The 19,439-nt window shown below is 38.7% G+C and overlaps 1 non-coding gene across 1 annotated transcript; it reads right to left on the bottom strand.

Moving 5' to 3' along the window:
• Positions 1 to 16,500: 16,500 nt before the first annotated feature.
• On the bottom strand, positions 16,501 to 16,607 carry LOC123840639 (U6 spliceosomal RNA). The gene has a single exon (XR_006790030.1). It is a non-coding gene; the product is annotated as a U6 spliceosomal RNA (small nuclear RNA).
• Between the last annotated feature and the right edge of the window lie 2,832 nt (positions 16,608 to 19,439).

Genomic DNA, 19,439 nt, shown 5'->3' with positions numbered 1-19,439 from the left:
TGAAGAAGCATCATTTTGTTTTTCAAGATCAGAAATGCTGCCAGGAACAAGGTCTCAGGAGAGGGCTCCCCAGTCAGAGTATTAGAACCATGAATTCAAACTAATAGGGTTCCAAATTCCTGATTCCTACTACATCATCTCTTTGAGATTTGTTGGGATTCTCTGCAGGGAGCAAGACTCACCTTTTACTTTTTCACTGTATTAGGATTTTCACCAAGAATAACTTCTCTCCTTCTTGCCCAAATGGTCAGGGAAATGCAACCAGGCCTTTCTCACAAAATGATGAAGTGTTTTCTGGACTGTAAGAAGCTATTGTGTAAAGCTTTGCAAGTTGTAAATTGAACATCACCAGGAGGGTTGAACAACTTCATGATTTAACTATATAGACCATGTCTTTTTGGTGCCCCTAGAGTAATGCAACATGTTGGCTTTGCCAAGGTTATGGAATGGAGATTCAAGTGGTAGATAAGCTTTTTAGGGACAGGCTGCTGAATATAACTATAAGACAAAGTTCAGGTCATGATAACTGCTTATAAACTTTTAATTGCCATGTAGAGGGGTTTTAAGGACTCATAATTAATTTGATGTGGATGTTCCTCCTTTACTCAGATGAGAAGAACAAGAAATTACCTTCAAAGGCAGACCTTGAGTAGGCTGCTAGGTGCCATAACCTTTATCACTTATTTAGTGATCATGTGCTGTGTGCCAAACACTGTGTTAGGCATCGTTAGATTTCTCACTGAGGTCCTACTCTACTAAACCTGTAACAAATCTGATTGTTTCAAGGATTTGGAAAACATAATAGAAGAATAACCAGAAAAATAAAAGAATTGTATGGAAATATAAGAATTGAATTTGAGAAAACTTAATATCTGTCTTTGATAATTAGTTTCTTAAGGGGCATAATTTCTATTTATCTTTTCAACATGTGCTGAAGAAGATATTTAGCTGTGGTGTAATGCTTTCTTTTTTCAGAAGAGGCCGAGTTGTTAAGTGAAGTAAAGTGGGCTTTTGTCCCTCTGGATATAGAGGGATGGTTGTGTGACCTCTGGAAGTCCCTTTGGTTAAGCTGCATGGTTTAATGATTCTTTGGCTCAGGAACAAATTCACATAATGGTCAGGCCATAAGCCTCTAATATTAGTTTTAAATTTAGCCCAGACTTTGGAATCGTTATCATTTCTTCTTTGAATACTTAAAGTGCAGGTGATCTTTCTGCCTGAGCCACAAGCTGTAAGCCCATGAAGCCAACAGGAACACACTTTAGTATTAAAAAAGTAAGACCGTCAAATTATTGTGATGTATTAAATGACTTGTGCATTAGGCAGTTATCTTTAATTAGGAAGAATTTCATTTCTAAATAGTTAAACTAATATTTGGAGTACTTCTTTTTTACTTTTATAGTTCTCCAGTCTAGAGTTTGAACCTGGAGAAAGCTGAGTTTGCTTCCTGACTCCACCACTCACTATCTTTGTAATAGTAATAATAATAATAATAATAATAATAATAATAATAATAATAATAATAATAATAAATGGCTAAATTTTTAATTTATTTTTTAAATTTAAATTCAATTAGCCAACTTGTAGTACATCATTAGTAACAGATGTAGTGTTCAATAAATTTTCAGTTACGTATAACACCCAGTGCTCATCACATCACGTGCCCTCTTTAATGCTCGTCACCTAATTACCCCATCCCCCCACCTACCTCCCCTCCAGCAACTCTCAGTTTGTTTCCTATCATTAAGAGTCTCTCATGGTGGGGCGCCTGGGTGGCTCAGATGGTTAAGCGTCTGCCTTCAGCTCAGGTCATGATCCCAGGGTCCTGGGATCGAGTCCCACATCGGGCTCCTGGCTCAGCAAGGAGCCTGCTTCTCCCTCTCCCTCTGCCTCTCTCCCTGCTCATGCTCTCTCTCTGTATCTCTGTGTCTCAGATGAATAAATAAAAATCTTAAAAAAAAAGAAAAAGAGTCTCTCATGGTTTTACTCCCTCTTTGATAACTTCCCATTCTGTTTTCTCTCCCTTCCTCTATGGTCCTCTGCCCTGTTTCTTATATCCCACATATGAGTGAAACCACATGATAATTGTCTTTCTCTGATTGACTTATTTCACTCAGCATAATACCCTCCAGCTCCATCCATGTTGATGTAAATGATAAGTATTCATCCTTTCTGATGGCTGAGTAATATTCCATTGTGTGTGTGTATATATGTATATATATATATACACAAGATGTCAGTGGACATCTTGACTCTTCCCACAGTTTGGTTATTGTGGACATTCTGCAATGAACATTGGGGTGCAGGTGCCCCTTTGGATCACTACATTTGTATCTTTGGGGTAAATACCTAGTAGGGCAGTTGCTGGGTCATAGGGTAGCTCTGTTTTTAACTTCTTGAGGAACTTCCATACCATTTTCCAGAGTGGTTGTACCAGTTTGCATTCCCACCAACAATGTAAAAGGGTTCTCCTTTTTCCACATCCTCGCCAACATTTGTTGTTCCCTGTCTTGTTAATTTTAGCCATTCTGACTGGTGTGAGGTGGTATCTCATTGTGGTTATGATTTGTATTTCCCTGATGCCAAGTGATGTGGAGCATTTTTTCATGTGTCTGTTGGCCATTTGGATGTCTTCTTTGGAGAAATGTCTGTTCATGTCTTCTGCCCATTTCTTGATTAGATTATTTGTTTTTTGGGTGTTGAGTTTGATAAGTTCTTCATAGATCTTGGATACTAGCCCTTTATCTGATATGTCATTTGCAAATATCTTCTCCCATTCTGTAGGTTGCCTTTTAGTTTTGTTGATTGTTTCCTTTGCTGTGAAGAAGCTTTTTATCTTGATGAAGTCCCAATAGTTCATTTTTGCTTTTGTTTCCCTTGAATGACTAACATTTTTAGAGAGCTTACTGTGTGCCAGGCACTGGAATAAATGTTTGACATATTATTTAATTTATTCCTCACAATGGATTTATGAAGTGGGCATTTTTTATTATCCCCATTTTATAGAAGAAGAAGGTTTAGAGCCTACACATATCCCCTATTCTACTCTATCCCTGCTTAGAGTACCCTTGCCTCAGTATTCCTGGGTAAGGAATAGCTTAACGTCAAATAGCAGAGTGGTTAAGAGCTTAGATTTTGGAACCAGATTGCCTGGATTGAAATCTTGTCTTAGCTGCTTACTAGCTTTTCTCGTGCACTGATGGGGAATCTTGAGGTCCATTAGAGTTGGATGCTTGAATGTAGGGTGTAGAGCAGGTCTTCTCCATCTTGGCACTATTGCCATTTTGGTCAGGATGATTCTTTGTTGTGATGGCTGACCTGTGCATATAGGATAGTTAACAGCATCTCTGGCCTCTAACTACTAGATGCCAGTGGCACCTCCCATAGTTGTAACAATCAAAAATGTTTCCAGACATTGCCAAATGGGAGCAGCAGTCCTTGATCTTATAATGGTTTAGCATGAAATGAGCTGATTGCTTCAATCTGAATCTGAGAACTCACTCAACAAATAGTATTTATCCAGATATTCTGCTTTCTGCATATAGAAGTTGTTCTCAGTATTAACATGTGTGTTTGCAAGCATTTGTGTGTGTATGCAAATGTGTGTGTGTGTGTGTGTGTGTAATGAATGATACTCTGTGAAATACCTCACATTCTAAGGGGTAACATGGGACCACAGGCAGAACTGTCCTACCCTCTCCACAGGGCATTGGATTGAATGTGGAAATATTATAGTGTCTTTGTAAGGAAAATAGGACCATGGTTTTCCTGTGAGTTGCAAGGCTCCCTATCTTTCCTCTCAAAGTATCTAAGGGCAGCTCCTCTCCTCTGAACAGTTGGAGAACCTATCTTCCCACCCTTGGAGTAGGAACTGGTGTGTAGTGGTTCTCTCTGACTGACTGAGACACAGTGGTCCAGGATGGGTAGTGTGGTTAGGGAGTGGGTTGCCAACTAGAATGTAGCCTGTAGGTATGAGCTGGAGGTCTGGTTGTGGCAGGCACAACCCTGCTGTGGAGGACTAGGTCTAACCTAGGAAGTATTAGTTAAGAGGGATGCTGCCTGAATTGGATCTAGGGAGAGTGTGATTCTGGGGTAGGGGGCAGCACTTAGATGTGGAGGGAGCTGGAAGGTAAGTACAAAACTGTGCTCAGGGTAAGCCTGGAGCTGCAAGATCAGACAGTCCACTCTGTTTTGGGGCTGGGGGTTGAGAGAGCTCTAGTAATATTATTCCAGTGTCAGAGCCAAGAAATCAGGGCTTAAGGAGGAGCCAGGACGGTTGGAGGATCAAGAAGCTCCTGGATGGTTTAGTAAATAGGGGACAGAAGCCCAAACCACCTTCTTGCTGGGTGCTAGGTGCCTGAGTGTGTGGATGTGACTGCTGGTCTAGAGGCCCAAAGATAGGATAGCCAGACTGGAATGGGAACAGGAGCTAGAAAATATTTTCTGCTGTGATTTTTTTAAAAATGTCAATTCCATTAGAGTTAACATACATTGTTCTATTAGTTTTAGGTGTACAATATTGTGATTCAACAATTCTATACATTACTCAGTGCTCATCATAAGTGTACTCTCAATCTCCTTCACCTATTTCGCCCATGCCCCCCAATCACCTCCCCTCTGGTAACCATGTTTGTTCTCGTTAGGAGTCTTTTTTGGTTTGTCTCTTTTTTTTCTTTGTTCATTTATTTCTTAAATTCCACATATGAGTGAAATCAAATGGAATTTTTTTCTCTTAACTAACTTATTTCATATAATATTGTACCCTCAAGATCCATCCATGTCATTACAAATGGCAAGATTTCATTCTTTATGGCTGAGTAATGTTCTGTTGTATATATATACCACATCTTCTTTATCATTCATCTATCAATGGATACTTGGGCTGCTTCCATAATTTGGCTATTGAAAATAATGCTGCAATAAACATAGGGGGCATATATCTTTTTGAATTAGTGTTTTTGTATTCTTTGGGTAAATGCCCAGTTTGAATTACTGGAATTAATTTAATTTTTAAATTAAATTTTAATTAACTTTTTAATTAATTTTTAAAAAAACTTTTTGAGGAACCTCCATACTGTTTTCCACAGTGGCTGCACTAGTTTGCATTCTCGCTAATAGTGCATGAGGGTTCCTTTTTCTCCACATTTTTGCCAACACTTGTTGTTTCTTGTGTTTTTGACTTTAGCCATTCTGACAAGTGTGAGGTGATACCTTGTTGTGGTTCTGATTTGCATTTCCATGATGATGAGTGATATTGAGCATCTTTTTATGTGTCTGTTGACCATCTGTATGTCTTTTTTGGAGAAATGTCTGTTCATGTCTTCTGCCCACTTTGTAATTGGATTATTTGTTTTTTGGGTGTCAGGTAGGTAAGTTCTTTACATATTTTGGATAATAACCCTTTTTCAGATATGTCATTTGCAAATATCTTCTTCCACTCTGTAGTTTGACCTTTTAGTTTTGTTTTCTTTGCTGTGCAGAAGCTTTTTATTTTGAGGTAGTCCCAATAGCTTGTTTTTGTTTTTATTTCCCTTGCCTCAGGAGACAAATCTAGAAGAATGTTCTTATGGCCAATATCAGGGACATTACTGCCTGTGCTCTCTTCTAGGATGTTTATGGTTTCAGGTCTCACATTTAGGCCTTTAATCCATTTTGACTTTATTTTTGTGTATGGTGTAAGAAAGTAGTCCAGTTTCATTCTTTTGCATGTCCTGACCGGTTTTCCCAACACCATTTGTTGAAGAGACTGTCTTTTCCCCCACTAGATATTCTTTCCTGCTTCGTTGAAGATTAATTGACCATATAATTGTGGGTTTATTTTTGGGTTTTCTATTCTGTTCTATTGATCTATGTGTCTGTTTTTGTGTCAATACCATACACATATAGCTTTGTAATATAATTTGAAGTCTGGAATTGTGGTATCCCCAGCTTTGCTTTTCTTTTTCAAGATTGGTTTGGCTATTTGGGGTCTTTTGTGATTCCATACAAATTTTAGGATTGTTTGTGCTAGTTCTGTGAAAAATGCTGTTATATTTTGATGGGGATTGCATTAAATGTGTAGATTGCTTTGGGTAGTATAGACATTTTAACAATATTTGTTCTTCCAATCCATGAGCATGGAATGTCTTTCCATTTCTTTTTGTCGTCTTCACTTTCTTTCATCAATGTTTCATAGTTTTCAGAGTATAGCTCTTTCACTTCTTTGGTTAAGTTTATTCCTAGGTACTTTATTATTTTTGATGCAATTTAAATAGGATTGTTTTCTTAATTTCTTTTTCTGCTGCTTCATTATTAGTATATAGAAAAGCAACAGATTTCTGTACATTGATTTTGTATCCTGAGACTTTATTGAATTCATTTATCAATTCTAATAGTTTTTTGGTGGAGTCTTTAGAGTTTTCTATATATACTATAATGTCATTGGCAAATAGTGAAAGTTTTACTTCTTTCTTAACCAATTTAAAGATTTATTTATTTGAGAGAAAGAGAGACAGAGAGAGACAGACAGAGCAGGAGCAGGGGGAGGGGAGAAAGGAGAAGCAGACTCCCCTCTGAGCAGAGAGACTGACATGGGGCTCAATCCCAGGACTCCGGGAACATGACCTGAGCTGAAGGCAGATGCTTAACTGACTGAGCCACCCAGGCACCCCATTCTTCCTTACCAATTTAGATGCCTTTTACTTCTTTTTCTTGTCTGATTGCTGTGGTTAGGACTTCCAGTACTATGTTGAAAAAAGTGATGAGAGTGGACTTCCTTGTCTTGTCCTGATCTTAGGGGCAAAAATCTCAGTTTTTCACCATTGAGGATGATATTAGCTGTGGGTTTTTCATATATGGCCTTTATTATATTGAAGTATGTTCTCTCTATACCTGTTTTGTTGAGGGTTTCTGTCATGAATGGATGTTGTACTTGTGAAATGCTTTTTCTGCATCTATGGAAATCATATGGTTTTTATTCTGTCTCTTGTTGATGTGATGTATTATGTTGATTGATTTGTGAATATTGAACCACCCTTGCATCCCAGGAATAAATTCCACTTGATCATGGTGAATGATTTTTTTTTTTTTTGTATTGTTGTATTTGGTTTGCTAATATTTTGTTGAGGATAGTTCTCTTTATAGTTTTCTCCATAGTTCTCTTTTTTTGTCTTGCCTTTATCTGGTTTTGGTATCCGGGTAATGCTGGCCTTGTAGAATGAATTTAGAAGCTTTCCTTCTTCTATTTTTTGGAATAATTTGAGAAGAATAGGTATTAACTCTTCTTTGAATGCTTGGTAGAATTCACCTGTGAAGCTGTCTGGTCCTGGACTTTTGTATGTTGGGAGTTTTTTTTTTTTTTTATTACTGATCCAATTTTATTGCTGGTCATCAGTCTGTTCAAATTTTTTATTTCTGCTTCACTTTTGGTAGATCACATGTTTCTAGGAATTTATCCATTTCTTCTAGGTTGTCCAATTTATTGGCATACAATATTTTATAATATTTTCTTATAACCCTTTGTATGTCTGTGGTGTTGGTTGTTAGTTCTCCTTTTTCATTTCTGTATTTGTTTATTTGAGTCCTCTCTGTCTCTCTCTTTTTTGTTTTTATTTTTGATGAATCTGGCTAAAGATTTATCAATTTTGTTGATCTTTTCAAGGAACCAGCTCCTGGTTTCATTGATCTGTTCTATTTTTTTTTTTTTTTAGTCTCTATTTTGTTTAGTTCTGCTTTATTATTTCCTTCCTTCTGCTGGTTTTGGGTTTTGTTTGTTCTTTTTCTAGCTTCTTTCAGTGTAAGGTTAATTTTTTTATGTGAAATTTTTCTTCTTTTTTTTAAGATTTTTATTTATTTCTTTGAGAGAGAGAGTGCACGAGTGGGGGTGGGGGGAGGGGTAGAGGGAGAGGGAGAAACCTATCTTCCTGCTGAGCAGGGAGCCCGATGTGGGCCTCGATCCCAGGACCCTGGGATCATGACCTGAGCCAAAGGCAGCTGCTTAACTGACTGAGCCACCCAGGTGCCCCAATTTTTCTTGCATCTTGAAGTAGGCCTGTATTGCTATAAACTTCCCTCTTAGAACAGCTTTTGCTGCATCCCAAAGATTTTTGGACCTTTGTGTTTTCATTTTCATTTGTCACATGCATTTTTTTTGATTTCCTCTTTGATTTCTCGGTTGACTCATTCATGTTTAGTAGCATGTTATTTAACCTCCTTGTATTTGTGTTCTTTCCAGATTTTTTCTTGTGGTTGATTTCTAGTTTCATAGTGTTGTGATCAGAAAAGATGCATGGTATGACTTTGATCTCTTTGAATTTGTTGAGACTTATTTTGTTGCCAGACATTCTGGAGAATGTTCCATATACACTTGGAAAGACTGTGTATTCTGCTGTTTTAGGATGGAGTGTTCTGAACATATCTGTTAGATCAATGTGGTCCAATGTGTCATTCTAAACCACTGTTCCTTGTTAATTTCCTATTTGAATGATTTATCCATTGATGTAAGTGGGGTGTTAAAGTCCCCTATTATTATTGTATTATTATCGATTACTTCTTTTTTGTTTGTTATTAGGCACTTTATGTATTTGGTGTTGCCATGTTGGATGCATAAATATTTACAATTGTTATATCTTCTTGTTGGATTATTCCCTTTATGATTATATAGGGTCCTTCTTTATCTCTTGTTATAGTCTTTATTTTAAAGTCTATTTTGTGTGATGTAAGTATTCCTACCTTGGCTTTCTTTTCACTTCCTTTTGCATGCTAAATGCTTTTCCATCCCTTTACTTTCAGTCTGCATGTGTCTTTAGGTCTGAAATGAGTCTCTTGTAGGCAGCATACAGATGGGCCTTGATTTTTAATCCATTCCATCACCCTATGTCTTTTGATTGGAGTATTTAGGCCATTTTCATTCAAAATAATTATTGATGGTAGATACTTGCTTTTTAGTTGCTTTTGTAGTTCTGTGTTCCTTCTGTTGCTCTTTTCTCTCATGATTTGGTAGCTTTCTTTAATGATATACTTGGATTCCTTTCTCTTTATATTTTGCATATCATTTTTTTTTTAAAGATTTTATTTATTTATTTGACAGAGACAGAGATAGCAAGAGCAGGAACACAAGCAGGGGCAGTGGGAGAGGGAGAAGCAACTTCCCACCGAGCAGGGAGCCATATGTGGGACTTGATCCCAGTACCCTGGGATCATGACCTGAGCCGAAGGCAGACGCTTAATGACTGAGCCACCCAGACACCCTCTATTATTGGTTTTTGATTTGTGCTTACTTTTAGGTTTGTATATGCATATGGCAGTCTATTTTAAGTTGATGGTCATTTAAATTTGTATCCATTATTTAATCCTTTCTCCACCATGTTTTAGGCATATGGTGTCATACTTTACATCCTTCTATTTTGTGAATCACTTTTATAGATACACCTACTTTCACTGCTCTTGTGCTTCCCACTTTTCTTACTCCTACTTCTGTTTTTTTTTTTCTTCACTCAGAGTCCCCTTTAAGATTTCTTTCTTTTTTTTTTTTTTTAAAGATTTTATTTATTTATTTGACAGAGAAAGACACAGCGAAAGAGGGAACACAAGCAGAGGGAGTGGGAGAGGGAGAAGCAGGCTTCCCGCGGAGTGGGGAGCCTGATGCGGGACTCGATCCCAGGACGCTGGGATCATGACCTGAGCTGAAGGCAGACACTTAACCATCTGAGCTACCCAGGTGCCCCCCCCTTTAAGATTTCTTGTAGGCCTGGTTTTGTCATGATAAATTCTTTTAACTTTTGTTTGTCTGGGACTCTTTATCTTTCCTTCTATTTTGAATGATTACCTTACAGGATAAAGAATTCTTGGTTTAAGTTTTTTCTTTCAGTACTTTGAATATATCAGCCACTTTCTTCTGGCTTGTAAAGTTTCTGCTGAAAAATCAGCTGATAAGCCATATGATGTTTCTCTTGTATGTGACTGTTTTCTTTTGCTGCTTTTAAAATTCCCTATCAGTACTTTTTGTCACTTTAATTCTATGTGTCTTAGTATGGACCTTTTTGCATTGATTTTTTTGGGGTCTCTCTGTGCCTCCTGGATCTGGATTTCTGTTTCCTTCCCCAGATTTTGGAAGTTTTCAGCTATTATTTCTTTAAATACATTTTCTGCTCCCTTTTCTCTTTTCTCCTGGGATCCCTATAATGTAAATGTTATTATGTTTGATGGTATTGCTGTGTTCCCTAAATCTATTTTCATTTATTATTATTTTTTCTCTCTCCTGTTCAGCTTGATTGCTCTCCATTACTCTGTTCTCCAGGTTGCTGATCTGATCTTTTGCTTCTTCTAGCCTACTATTTATTCTCTCTAGTGTATTTTTTTAATGGAAAATAATTACAATTTTTAATTTGTTAAATTTAAGGAAAGAGCCAGAATTTGGAAAACAATATCAGATAAGTTGTGTTTTGGAAAACAATATCATGTAAGATACAAGAGTAAGAAAGGAGTACAAAAAACTTATTATTCATAGACAATACAGTTGTGTATGTAGAATCTTAATGTATTTTTTATTTCATTTATTGTGTTCTTCATCTCTGATTGGTTCTTTTTTATGTTTTCTATCTCTTTGTTGAGGATCTTACTGAGGTCTTCCATTCTTTTCTCAAGTCCAGTAACTATCTTTATGACCATTACTTTAGACTCTCTATCAGGCATATTACTTATCCACATTTCATTTAGCTCTCTTGCTGCATTTCTGTCCTGTTCTTTCATTTGGGACATATTTCTTTTTCTCCTCATTTTATCTAACTCTTGGGGTCTGTTTCTATGTGTTAGGAAAGTCAGCTACATCTCCTGCTCTTGAAAGTAGTGGCCTTATGAAGAAGAGATCCTGTAGTGCCCTGCAATGCAATGTCCCCTGTTCACCGGAACCTGGCACTTCAGGAGTGTCTCCTATGAGTGTTATGTGTGTTGTGTATGCCCTATTGTTGTGGCTGAGCCATGTTAGCCTTCAGTCCAGTCATCTGCAATGCTCTCTTTGTCTGCTATGGACAGGGTTTGGTCCCTGTGTTGTTAGTGGGCCAGTTTACAGCTTCCTTGGGCTTGAGTTGAGTCAGACCAGGTGTTGCCAGAGATGTAGGAGCACCAAATTGTTGGGCATGCTTCGTGTGTTGTCCCCTGAGAAGCTTTCATTGGTGGGTGGGGCCTGTAGTCAGATCTGATGTCTATCCCTAGCTCACTGCTGGAGCTGTAGTTAGATCAGTGTGTGTAGTTATCTTCCCTTCTTCCCAGGGCTGGAGTCACTTTGGAGTGGTGCTGGCCCCTGTCAAGGCTGTTTGCACACTGCCAGGCTGTGGTACCACTTTGGATGGGCTCCAGCCAAGAGCTTATTGGAGGAGGTGCATCCACAGGAGAGTGTGGGGGCAGGGCAGGTGGTGTTTTTGCTGTGATTTTTTTTCTTTTTTTTTGATGGCAACACATAAGGATGAGGCCCTCATCTATTCATTTAGTCAACCAGTCAGTCAACAAACACTTGAGTGTGTACTATATGTGAAGCACAGAGCTAGGAACCATGGAGGGTACAAGGAAGGAAAGACCTAGACTGAGCAGCTAAAGTCTATACTGGAAGTTGTGGCATGCGCATAAATTATGACCATAGGGAACAGAAAGTGTTAGGAATGTCTGGAGGGTGGAGAAGAGATTAAAATCAGCACGTAACTGACTCACAGTAGAATTGGTAAATATTTGGGGTGCCTGGGTGGCTCAGTCGGTTAAGCATCTGCCTTCGGCTCAGGTCATGATCCCAGGGTCCTGGGATCAAGTCCTGCATCAGGTTCCCTGCTCAGCAGGAACCTGCTTCTCCCTTTCCCTGCCACTCCCCCTGTTTGTACTCTCTCTCTCTGTCAAATAAATAAATAAATAAAATCTCGAAAAAGAAAGAATTGGTAATTATTTAAAATACTTAACTGCCCATGAAAAGGCCAGGAATGTGGTCAGTGGATGAAGGTAGCTGGGTTAAACTTACTTAAACTTAGCTCAGATCTAATTCTTGTTTCATTTCATAAGCTAGATGAAGGTTCATGGGTTGTCCCAATTTCTCATGGCTTTTAGTTGTTGGTTGGCATCCTTCAGAAGTCATTAGTTTCCAACAGCTACTGATGACCTGCCATACTTCTTTCTCAAAGGTAACTTTCTTTCCAACGGATGCTTTCACCATGGGTATCCCATTCAGGGAAGCCCCTAAAGTGTAGAACTTGTGGACAGGCTGGGGTTTTTACACAGACACTGACTTACATGTGTTTGAAGACTCTGTCCTGGCCTACTCCAGTGACACATACTTTCCACATGAACTGCCGAAGAATTGGATTAAACCTTTCTCTTGGCCCTCATTCTTGATAGCATTTGTCTAGACTTTTCCTGCAATCTCACCACAAAATAACAAAAATACTGACAAAAATAATGGAAAAGATGGCAATTACCCTGCCACGAACTCCTCCCTGCCTTAGGTTGTCACCACAACAGATAAAGCCTATTTTATGGGAGACCAACCACTGCTACAATTCCTAAAGTAAAGTTTATTTGCACAGAAAAATAAAGGCAACTTTTTATTTGTCACCCTGCAGAGAAGAAATATGATTCCTGTCCTCTTGCTTCATATTAACCTTCCTTTTTCCTGCACATTTTCATCCCCTGGTATCTGATCATTTCACAGAAAGGAGGATTTCTGCTTTTGACCTTACCTCTTGCTGTTATAACATTCCAATTTTCAAATGGTCAGTCACCATTTGCCATTTTGCCTTTTTTTTTTTTTTCCAGGGGGGCATGTCCGAAGCTTAAGCATACGAGACTCTGGGCCATTTAAAAAAAAAAAAATGCTTGCTAGGTTTCCCATGTGATAGTGGCTCCTCAGGAAAGCTATTCTTTCATGCAGCCGTAGCACCAGCATTGATCAGTGGGAAAGTTCAAGGCGGCAACTCATCAAGCATGGCTTCAATACCACATTCCAGACAAGGTCTGCAATAAATAAGAGCAGTAACAAAGAATCATATTTCCTTCTTGCACAGAAAATCAGCAATGGCATAGTTCTAAATTTCAGGGTTCAGGCATGGTGTCTTCTCCCTGCACTGCAATTTGAAAGCAGGATGGCTTTCCTCTCTGAGAAGTTACATCAACATGCATTTTTAGCTGTCCTTTCCTTAGAAACTGAGCCATAATGAAATTAGTTCTGAATTTTGCAGGTTGATTGGGGATTTTTCAGCTTGGGCATTGATTATCATTTGGGTTGTTCAAATAGAACCTATATTGTCAAACATGTTTAGATTTTCTCACATTTGTTTTAATTGACTCATCTCCCTTTCCCTCTAACCTCTCTCCCTCCGATAATAACATTGAGTTTTCCATGTGATTGTACAAAAAGAACAATCTTTTGCTCTAAGTAGGTAGGGAAAATTTTTTTCTTCAAATGGCAGTGTGATAAAAAAATATACACCCTATGAGTCCCTCACGGATTATTGCTATTGATTTCTTTGCTTGAAACGTGGAAATGTTACCAGATGGGGTGTTAGGAGTAGGTGTGAGGGTGCAAATGCGGCTTATTGCTTGTTGACTAAAAATCAGTGAAAACCTTCACCATTTGTGTACTTGTGTTATATGTAAAGGTGAATTTTAATCCCAAACTAGTCCTTATATAAAGCTTCATGCAATGCAATAAGCAACATTTTTAAGGTAAATTTGTATTTGAAAAAAAATTTTATGGCAGACTCGAAACACATATAGATTTCAAGTATTTGGTTTCTCTGGCTTATTGAAACACTGTCATTGTTGTTTTAAGTTAATTTGACCAATGAAATTTGCTTATCACAACCAGATTTCTGTTGTGTTTGTTTTCATCTCTGTACTCTCCCCAGGCTGCTCCTTTGAGCTTCCTGTGTTCTCCGGCTCAGGGAAGTGTGAATCGAATTGCTGTGGGTTCTGGAAGCTAGGTGCCTGTGTGCAGCACTTGGACACTGAGCCCGACCCTCAGGGATCCACCCATTAGGAAAAAAAAAAAGGCTGACCTTCTGTCACTTTCCTTCTCCTCCCTTTTAATGATTCCTTCTCTATCCTTTTGAGAAGATCTTTCCAGCCCTTTGACCCCTGTTAGAAGAGGAAGGCTTAAACAGCTAAAAGTACCCTTGGTCTCAAGGCTTGCCAAGGAAAGCTCAAGAGGCCTTTTAGGAAATGCCAAAAGACAAGGGCCTCAGTTTTCAGTGCATTCAGAAGGCAGATCTCACCCCGACACCATTTCCCTCCTCATTTATTTTATAGAAGCAACCCTGCTTCCTACCCTCACTTGTCAGTGCCACCGGAATCGACACATTCAGAGAGCAGCTGACTTTTAATGATAGCCCTTGGACTGTGTGAGAGCTATTGTGCAATTTGAGAAAGAGCACGGGAAATGTGTGTGTGAGGTGGGTCACTGGGCTGCTACTCCATGGCTCCAGGTCCAGCTCTGGTTTTCACAGAATAACAACCACCGCTGGGTAGGTTGCTGCCCACCTAAAAATGGTGAGATGCTGAGGGCGGGGTTTTTGAAAGGAGAGCAATTGTGGATCCCCAGGGCCTGCTTGTGCTTTGTGATGTGACTCTGAGTCATACAATTGAAATGGCGGCTAACACTGAATAATGTGGTGTTTTCAAGTGGTAGGCATTATTCCATATAATATGCTATGATATGTATATTCAAATATTTAAATATTCACACTACAATGCTGAAGATAGGAACCATAAAACTGAGGAAAAGAGAAGACAAGTGCAGCGTTACTGTAAGAAACTTTGTATTGGAAGTTCAGCTCTGCCAATTATTAGCTCTTTGACTTGGGTGAATTGCTGAACCTTTCTGAGCCTAAATGTTCTCATCTATAAAATGGGGATTGTTAATTCAACTTCCAGAATCATCATGGGAATTTAATGGGAATGCAGTAAAGTCCTGGGTCTCCCCCTCCTTTCTACTCTTTTATAGCACCCCTGACTCTTTTCCAGGTGCCCATCATTAATAGGTACTGACAGAGAACAGCAAAATCCTAGTGAATTTTAGGCACTATGCCCAAAGAATGGGGTGATTCTCAAAGAGGTGGTTTACTTTTCTTCTTCTGGGAGAAGCTATACACAGTCTTTTATCTGTGTCACAGGAAAGAATCCAAACCCAGTAGCATCAGTCAATTACAGTTGAGTTGGGAATGGCTAAAAGGATTAGGTATTTGACCCCATATTATAAGATATTTGCTGTCATTTCTACTGCAGGAAAGGGAGGAATAAAAGTAGGATTTAAAGGTTCATGTTCTCACTCCAATTAACCAAGTGACCTCCTCCCCTATTCTCTTTATCTTCAGTATGCACATACATGTGTGAATGCATGTGTTCCTATATAGGATACACTTGTATGCTTTCTGCAATAATGATATGTTTGAAAGTAAAAGGATCTAAAGGGCTTAAAAATATTTTCCCTGATTACAAAAGGAATGCATGTTTATTTTATAGGCATGTGTATTTTATATAAATGCATATATATTTTATATAAATATAAAAATATAAAGAAGATACTAATTTCTTCACTCAGGACACAGAGATAACCATTTTATTTTGTTTTATTACTTTATTTTTAAAGATTTCACTTATTTGAGAGAGAGAGGGAGCATGAGCGGGGGCAGGTTGGACAGAGGGAGAAGCAGACTCCCCCGCTGAGCAGGGAACCCGATGTGGGGCTCTTTCCCAAAACCCTGAGATCGTGACCTGAGCTGAAGGCAGATGCTTAACTGACTGAGCCACCCAGGCACCGCAGAGATAACCATTTTAGAACATACTTTGGGGACTCCAAGCTTTTTCTGTGTACACATATGCACGCACACACACACACCCTCTTATGATAGCCTATAGACTCTCTTTTTATTTTATTTTTTTCAGTAGGCTCTGTGCCCAACATGGGGCCCAAACTCATCACCCTGAGATCAAGAGTCATATGATCTACTGACTGAGCCAGCCAGGTGCCCCTACTTTTTCTCTTAATACTATATTTTGAACATTTCTCTTTATCATTAATGTATTGGTTACTCATTGATGCATAAAACCAACATAAAACCTAATGGCATAAAACAACAGAATAATTTTGTTATCATTTTCATGGTTCTGGGGTTGACTAGGCTCAGCCAAGTAGTTCTTATGCAGGGTATTCCATGCAGTTGTGTAGGAGGTGGCTTGGGCTAATTATCTGAAATGTGCTTACTCACATTTTTGGTACCTGGGCTGGAAAGACCCAGACAGCTGGAGGCTAGAATAGCTGGTTTCTTGGGCATTTCTCCCAGTCTCTAATAAGGTCTCTCCTGCATGATGGCTTCAGGGTAGCCATGCCTCCTACATGGCAGCTCAGGGCTCCACAAGTAAATGTCCATAAAGAAAGGCCAGGCTGAAACTAACTCACCTTAAAATTTTTTTTTAAATTTTCATTTCAGTATAGTTAACATATAGTGTAATATTAGTTTCAGGTATACAATATAGTGATCCAACAATAAAAATATGGAACACTTCATGAATTTGTATGTCATCCTTATGCAGGGGCCATTCTAATTTTCTCTGTATCATTCCAATTTTAGTATATGTGCTGCTGAAGCAAGCACTAACTCACCTTTTACGACTTAGTTTTGGAAGTCACACAGCCTTCCTTCTGCCACATGCTAGTCACCAAGACAGTCACAAAAGCTCACCCCAAAGCCCACAGAAGCTCTTTCCTTGAGACATAGACCTCTTGAATGGTTTTTTAGTTTCTTATTGGTGATGTCACAAATTTAAAACAACAGAGATTTATTATCTTACAATTTTGGAGGGCAGAGTTCTGAAATGAGTTCCCTGGGCCAGAATCAAGGTGTCCTAGCAGGCTCTAGGGAACAATCCATTTCCTTGCCTTTTCTAGCTTTGGGAGGCTGCCTACCCTCCTTGGCTCATGACTCCTCTGTCTTTAAGGCCAGCATTGTATCATCTTCAAATCTCTCTCTGGCTGTGACCCTCTGTGTTCATCATTACATTTTTTTTTTTTCTTCTGACTCTGATCCTCCTGCCTCCCTCTTACAAGGACCCTTGATTACATTGGGCTCACCTGTATAATCCAGAATAATTTTCCCATCTCAAGGTCCTTAGCTTAATCACATCTGCAAAATTCCTTTTACCATGTAAGGTAAGATATAGTCACAAGTACCAGGGATTGGGATGTGGATATCCCTGGGGGACCATTATTCAGCTTTCCACAGTGGGAAATGGCAAGGGTCTGGAAGAGCATATGCAATCAGAAATATTGTTGCAGTAATTTTTGGAAAATACGATCTTCTGCAATTAAATGATTTCAGTGGTTGCATAGTATTTTACTGTATGACTGCCACTATTTACTTAGCCTTTCTCTGTTAAGCATTTAGGGTGTTTCTAATATAAAAAACCCTAGAAAGAACAAACATCACTATGAATAAACATTTGTGTAAATCTCTGATGATTTTTTAGGATAAATTGCTAAGGATGAAATTGTTACATAAAAAATAAGGATATATATATAAACTGCCGAACTGCTGTCCAGAAAGGGGTCACCAGTTTTCCAGCGGCATTATATAAAAGTGTTTATTTTTCTGCATTCTCTCACCATTGAGTATAATGATGCAAAAAAATGTTTGCAGATTTATAGGCAGAAAACATCATCTTGCTTTCATGTGTATTTTCTTGAGTATCAGTGAGGTTAAACATTTTTTCATATGTTTATTCATGATTTCTTATTTTCTTTTTTGTTCATTGGCTATTCATGATTTCATTTATTTTTGTATACAGGGTGGTTATATTTTTCTTATTGATTTGTGGGAACTCTTTATATATAAGGTATGTCAAAACTTTTTCATCATTTAATGCAAATGATAGTTACAGTTTTATACTTTATCAAATAAAGTATCTTTTCCTTTGTTGTTTCTTCCTTTCTTTTTATGATTAAATATTCCTTCCTTACCTACATCAGATAAGTATTCACCCATATTTTGTTCTTATTGCTTTATGACTTAATTTTATAATTCTAACTTTTTAAATAAAGATTTTATTTATTTATTTGACAGAGAGAGACATAGTGAGAGAGGGAACACAAGCAGGGGTAGAGGGAGAGGGAAAAGCAGGCTTCCTGCGGAGCAGGGAGCCTGATGTGGGGCTCGATCCCAGGACCCTGGGATCATGACCTGAGCTGAAGGCATATGCTTAAAGACTGAGCCACCCAGCCGCCCCAATATAATTCTGACTATTTAAGTGGTGGATTTACATATATTATATATGTGTTATTTTATCCTAACAGTATGAAGAGGTAGATAGGAAAAGAGAGGAGTATAAGCATCTGATTTAATTTTATTAGAAATAAATTGCTAGCTCCATCAAAATCCTAAAGGAGAACACAGGCAGCAACCTCTTTGACCTCAGCCAAAGCAACTTCTTCCTAGAAAGATCGCCAAAGGCAAGGGAAGCAAGGGCAAAAATGAACTATTGGGACTTCATCAAGATAAAAAGCTTTTGCAAAGCAAAGGAAACAGTCAACAAAACCAAAAGACAGCCGACAGAATGGGAGAAGATATTTGCAAATGACATATCAGATAAAGGGCTAGTATCCAAAATCTATAAAGAGCTCATCAAACTCAACACCCAAAGAACAAAGAATCCAATCAAGAAATGGGCAGAAGACATGAACAGACATTTTTCCAAAGAAGACATCCAAATGGCCAATAGACACATGAAAAAGTACTCAATATCGCTCAGCATCAGGGAAATCCAAATCAAAACCTCAATGAGATACCACCTCACACCAGTCAGAATGGCTAAAATTAACAAGTCAGGAAACAACAAATGTTGGCGGGGATGCGGAGGAAGGGGAACCCTCCTACACTGTTGGTGGGAATGCAAGCTGGTGCAGCCACTCTGGAAAACTGTATGGAGGTTCCTCAAAAAGTTGAAAATAGAGCTACCACATGATCCAGCAATTGCACTACTGGGTATTTACCCCAAAAATACAAAAGTAGGGATCCGAAGGGCTACGTGCACCCCGATGTTTATAGCAGCAATGTCCACAATAGCCAAACTGTGGAAAGAGCCAAGATGTCCATCGACAGATGAATGGATAAAGAAGATGTGGTATATATATACAATGGAATATTATGCAGCCATCAAAAGGAATGAGATCTTGCCATTTGCAACGACGTGGATGGAACTGGAGGGTATTATGTTGAGTGAAATAAGTCAAACAGAGAAAGACATGTATCATATGATCTCACTGATATGAGGAAGTCTTAATCGCAGGAAACAAACTGAGTGTTGTTGGAGTGGGGGGTGGGGTGGGAGGGATGGGGTGACTGGGTGATGGACACTGGGGAGGGTGTGTGCTCTGGTAAGCGCTGTGAATGGTGCAAGACTGTTGAATCTCAGATCTGTACCTCTGAAACAAA

Source organism: Mirounga angustirostris, unplaced genomic scaffold (genome assembly GCF_029215605.1).
Source record: "Mirounga angustirostris isolate CCGP_5_RB_7025 unplaced genomic scaffold, mMirAng1.0.hap1 SCAF_9, whole genome shotgun sequence".
NCBI classification, from domain to species: Eukaryota; Metazoa; Chordata; class Mammalia; order Carnivora; family Phocidae; genus Mirounga; species Mirounga angustirostris.
Note: the sequence above shows the minus strand (reverse complement) of the source record. Positions and strands in the feature narration are given on the sequence as shown.